We start from the raw sequence: 6,000 nt of genomic DNA, 5'->3' as shown, positions 1-6,000 counted from the left end.
TTCAGCCGGTAACAACTCCCTTGTGATTTCCACCCATTAGATCTAGTCTTGCAATCCGGACCAAGAGAGAAGAGATCTGCTCCATCTTCTATATTAGAAGACGGCAATCATGTCCCCTCTAAGCCTTCTCTTTCCCAGGCTAAACAGACCCAGCTCTTTCAGCCTTTCCTCGTAAGACTTGGATTCCAACCCTCTCACCATCCTTGGATTCCAACCCTCTCACATAGAAGGACTGGTGGCAGACTACCTATGTTGGAGGTGCCTAGGTGCTTCCAATACCTTTTGCAATTTTGCAGCTAGCCAACATCTTGGTGAAAAGTTATTTAGCCCTGGTTGGGCAGGGAGACTTTTTGACAGATACTGAAGGTCTGAAGAGCGCTGACCTTGTGGTTTCCGCTCCCCCCTTATCTGTCCTCTCCTGATTGTCACCACCTGTAATGCATCGGTTTTTATTATGCACCAATATTGATCCATTGTTTCTTTTAAGATTGCAAAATTAATTGTTAACTATTTACTATGATGTAATTATGATGTATTATGCGTTGGCTCAAGTGGTTAAGACGCTGAACTGCAGGCTGTGGAAGGTCAGTAGTTCAGCAGTTCGAGACCTGAGTGTGCTGCATGATGGAGTGAGCTCCCGTCTCTAGTTCCAGCTCCTGCCAGCCTAGCAGTTCGAAAGCAAGACATTGCAAGTAGATAAATAAGTACCACTTTGGTGGGAAGGTAACAGGGTTCCGTGTGCCTTGGTGTTTAGTCATGCCAGCCACATGACCACGGAAACGTCTTCGGACAGCGCTGGCTCTTCGGCTTGGAAACGGAGATGAGCACCGCAACCCTAGAGTCGGACTCGACTGGCTTTCGAGCAAGGGAACCTTTACCTTTTTAACCCACCCTGAGCCCCGCTGCGCAGGGAAGGGAGGGCTAGAAATTGAAAGCATGCATAAATAAATAAATAAATCTATTTTACTCTGCCGGATATCAGGCCTTGACTCTGAAGGAAACAGTAATCATCTGCAGGGAGGTTTCCCAAGATTCCTTGGGGCAGTTTGTTTCTTGAGCCTCTTTCTTCCTCCTGGATCAGCAACAAGCAAAGTACAAAAAACACCTAAGTCCAGGAGATGGTGCTGCGTTTTCATACAACCCCTCCATGTCACATCAATTGCTCATGTCCGCCATCTAGTGGTTCCCTCTTGAACTCCCGCCATGTTCAGATAACTCCTCACAGAGACTTAACCAGAATTGAGTTGCCTCAGTTATGGCTGTGCCTTTCGTCTTAGAGCCAGTGTGGTACAGTGGTTTGAGTGTCAGACAAGGGGATTCATAGAATAATAGAGTTGGAAGGGACCTCCAAGGTCATCTAGTTCAACCCACTGCACAATGCAGGAAATTCACAAATACCTCCCCCCCACACACACCTGCAGTGACCCCCGTTCCACGCCCAGAAGATGACAAAAATATCAGTAACAAATAAAATAAGTTAAAAGAAATTATCCATATATCAGACTCTTAAAACGTTTTACACACAGAGCTGAAAGTTTTACATATACAATTGATGGGTATATCTTATGACCAGTGTTCCCTCTCAGCTGATTTAGTGTGAGCTAGCTCACAATTTTTTAGCCGGCTCACACATTTTTGCCTTAGCTCAGTAAGGAAGGCTCCAGAGCAAACTAATTTATCGAGCAGCCAAATTGCTCGCTCACAACTTTAAACTCACAAAGTAGCATTTTTGCTCACAAGACTCCACAGCTTAGAGGGAGCATTGCTTATGACCAGTAGACCATACATGTTTGGACCTCTTAGGGCTCTCCTCAGTGGTCAGAGCCAGGTGTTGCTTTCTCATGTGACGTGCAAATGCTAAAAGTTTACACGGTAGGCCATGGATAATCTCTCATGGTAGAGCGCCAGTTTGGTGTAGTGGTTAAGTGCGCGGACTCTAATCTGGGAGAACCGGGTTTGATTCCCCACTCCTCCACTTGCACCTGGCTGGATAACCTTGGGCAAGCAGTAGTTCTGATAAGAGCTGTTCTTGAAAAAGAGCAGTTTCTGTCAAGAGCTCTCTCAGCCCTACCTACCTCACAGGGTGTCTGTTGTGGGGAGGGGAAGGGGAAGGAGTTTGTAAGCTGCTCTGAGACTCCCTTGGGTAGTGAAGGGCAGGGTATAAATCCAATCTCTTCTTCTTCTTCTTCTTCTTCTTCCTCTTCTTCTTCTTCCTCTTCTTGGCGTAGTGGTTAGGAGCGTAGACTTTAATCTGGAGAACCAGGTTTGATTCCGCTGTGAGACTCCCTTGGGTAGTGAAGGGTGGGGTATAAATCCAATCACAATTTAATAGTGAAGAAAGCATCCAACGGGCGACTCCTCTAATATCCTTTCAGTATAATAGTGTCCTAAAGACCTCACAGTCCACAAAAAACGCAGAGGATGTCCCAAAGATAAATCTGCAGCCGAAAACGTCCTTCCTAGGTATGCCAGATGTTTCAAAGCATTCTTCTTCAGTTGTACAGCTGAGAAGTGGAACCTGATTCCCACAATAATCTAGGCACAGCTCATGTCTCAAATGGGATCTCAAATGGAGAACCACAGATTCCATTTGAGACATGACCTGTACCTAGATTATTGCGGAAATCAGGTTCCACGTTTCAGCCGTACAACTGAGGAAGAATGCTTTGAAACATCTGGCATACCTAGGACATCCTCTGCCTTTTTTGTGGACTTTGAGGTCTTCAGGACACTATTATACTGAAAGGATATTAGAGGAGTCGTCTGTTGGATTCTTTCTTCACTACTGAATTGTTATATTAGATTTTGTCTTCTATTCTTTGAATTGTTACTAGTGGTTTGGAATTGTGACCACTAATTCTATTCTAGACTATTGTCTAATGATAACTTGTGAAATTTGTGAATGCTTTGATGGTCTACACACAGATAGACCAGGCATAAGCTAAATAGCCCAAACCAGCTGGGAACAGGGATGGAGTCAGGGTAGAGGGAATTTTCCAAATGGGCCACTGCTTATGGAGGGCTGTGGGTAATCAGGATCACACAAAGCCAAGCCCGAGTACGTCTGCCAGTGTTGCTGGGGCCAGTCCACCTAGCTTGATCCTGGGCCATTTCCGTTCATGTTCCGCCCCTACCTAATGGTAGACCATCCAATTGGCATGCAGAAGGTTCCAGGTTTGTTTGTTTGTTTGTTTATGCGATTTCTATCCCACCAATGTTAGAGTTGGAAGCGACCTTGCAGGTCACCGAGTCCAACCCCCTGCACTCTGCAGGAGCACAGCCAAAAGATAGCCCTACATACCTACAACATACCCGAAAAATGGTTGTCCAGCCTCCGCTTGAAAACGTCCAGGTGGAGCATCCACCACCCCCTAAGGCAGTCTGTCCCACTGCTCCACCACTCTTACAGTTAGGAAGTTCTCCTGATATTTAGCCGGTATCGACTCCCTTGTAATTTCCACCCATTAGATCTAGTCTTGCAATCCGGAGCAAGAGAGAATAGATCTGCTCCATCTTCTACATGACAGCCCTTCAAATACTTGAAGACTGCAATCCTGTCCCCTCTAAGCCTTCTCTTTCCCAGGTTAAACAGACCCAACTCTTTCAGCCTTTCCTCATAAGACATGGATTCCAACCCTCTCACCATCCTGGTTGCCCTCTTCTGGACACGCTTGAGCTTGTCAACATCCTTCCTAAAATGTGGTGCCCAAAACTGGACACAGGACTCCAGGTGAGGCCTGACCATAGCAGACTAGAGCGGAACTACCACCTCCCGTGATCTGGACACAATGCTTCTGTTAATGCATTCAAAGATTGCATTTGCTTTCTTCACAGCCACATCACACTGCAGGCTCATGTTTCGCTTGTGATCAACCAGAACACCCAGATCCCTTTCACATGTGCTGCTGTCAAGTCAAGTCCCTCCCCTTCTATATCTGTGCCTTTGAGTTTTTGTACCTAAGATTACACCAATTTAATAAGCAACATGAAGATGCCGAAGTAATAATCCTTGAGTCTGCTCAGGTGTTTAATAGATAACATTTGTTTAATAGATAACAGATAATGCTGAGAAGTTTAATAGATAATAGGTGTCTAATAGATAATGCTCAGATGCTTAATAGAGAATAGGTTCAATTTCTGGCATCTCCAGTTAAAAGGACTAGGCAAGTAGGTGATATGAAAGGCCTCTAACATGAGATCCTGGAGAGCGGCTACTGATATGAGTAGACAATATTGACCTTGATGAACCAATGGTGTAATTCAGGATAAGGCAACTTCATGTGTTCATCTGTATCTCCCTTTCCCTGGTCTGAGAGACAAGGGAGGGAACAGAGCAGGAAGCTCCGCCAGCACTCATCTCAGAGGAGGATGGCGAGTATGGGGGAAAGGCAGAACGAACAGAGATAAATGAGGACTTGGTGGTACCCTTAAGCCTTGACCTCATGTCCCACTGAACACATGTGCATCCTGCGTGAGCGGGCGTCCACCAGAGGGATCCACAAAATGGAGGGTAAGTGTGATCACGTTTCTGCCGGCATAAACTGCACCGGTTCCAACCGGTGCAGTTTATGCCAGCAGAAGCGCCCCGTCTGAACGCACCCAGAGTGTTGGACTGGATGGGCCACTGGCCTGATCCAACATTGGCTTCTCTCTCATGTTCTTATGTTCAGGTTCTTTCAATCTACACATCCAGTTGGATCTCCGCTAGCCAATCAGAAGCCCTGCTGGGCAAGAACCTCACCCGGCCCCACCCACTTGGCAGGCCCCTTGTTGAGGACTCCTGTTCTAAACCATTCTAGAGGCACCTGGGTGGTTTTGCTTTTTGCATTCTCGTCGGTCGCTGTTTACACCAGCAGACCTAACACAACGGCTGCCTAAGTTGGATTTTGGAACCGCACAAATGTTCTTTTGGGACGGCACACTTTGTGTCTCGTGGCACATTAAAGAAAGCCCGGCTGGGCCTTGTTTAAGGGCCTAGTCAAACAGCAAACAACTAGTTCCCACTTATTTTCTGCTTCTGATGTTAGAGCCAGCCTGCTTGGCACAGGAGATGGACCTTTTTTGAAAGAAAGAGCCAGTGCATGTTCCCTTTGAGACTGAAACCAGAACCTGGTTGAATTTGTAGTATCACATCTTCAGCTGTGCATACACTGAGTATAACATGAGAATTACCCATTACTGATGAGTACGGTAGCCAGGTCACCTCTGGCAATGGGGTGGATGGGTGGGATTTACTGAGAGTGGGGAAAGGCCGAGCCCAGCTTTGCTGTGATATCGCTGGGGGCACGGCGATATCGTTGTGTCCTCAGTGACACAGGACGCTCTGATATTTGGGCAAAAACTGTATGGCAGAAGCCATATTCACCATAGAGTTTTTGCCCAAATACCAGAGTGTCCCATGTCGCTGGTGACAGGATGATTTCACTCCTGGTGCATGCTGGTAGTGATGTCACCACGTTGTCGCCAGCATCAATGCCATACCAGGCTAGGCACCCCCATGCTGCCGGTAACTCCCCCTACTGGGCAGCAGGGGCAGCAGGGGGCAGCGAACCCACTTGCCCCCTCCTCGTTGTCGGACTCCTCGATGTCATCTTGCCCAGGTTCCCCCCCCCCGAACCAGTCCCGATTACCAAAACCAAGAATTCCAGATGAGAATTGTGCATCCCATGAAATACTTTAAGAACATAAGAACATAAGAGATGCCAATGTTGGGTCAGGCCAAAGGCCCATCCAGTCCAACACTCTGTGTCACACAGTGGCCAGAAATACCAGGGGCCATCAGGAGGTCCACAAGTGGGGCCAGGACATTAGAAGCCCTCCCACTGTTGCCCCCCCCCCAAGCACCAAGATGACAGAGCATCACTTGCCCCAGAGTCCCTATCTATACCTTGTGGCTCATAGCCACTGATGGACCTCTGCTCCATATGCTTATCTAATTCCCTCTTGAAGCCGCCCATGCTTGTAGCCGCCACCACTTCCTGTGGCAGTGAATTCCAAGTG

This window comes from Gekko japonicus, unplaced genomic scaffold (genome assembly GCF_001447785.1).
Source record: "Gekko japonicus isolate JY-2015 unplaced genomic scaffold, Gekko_japonicus_V1.1 scaffold1423, whole genome shotgun sequence".
NCBI lineage: Eukaryota > Metazoa > Chordata > Lepidosauria > Squamata > Gekkonidae > Gekko > Gekko japonicus.
The sequence above is the reverse complement of the archived record's forward strand: the minus strand, read 5'-3'. Positions refer to the sequence as shown.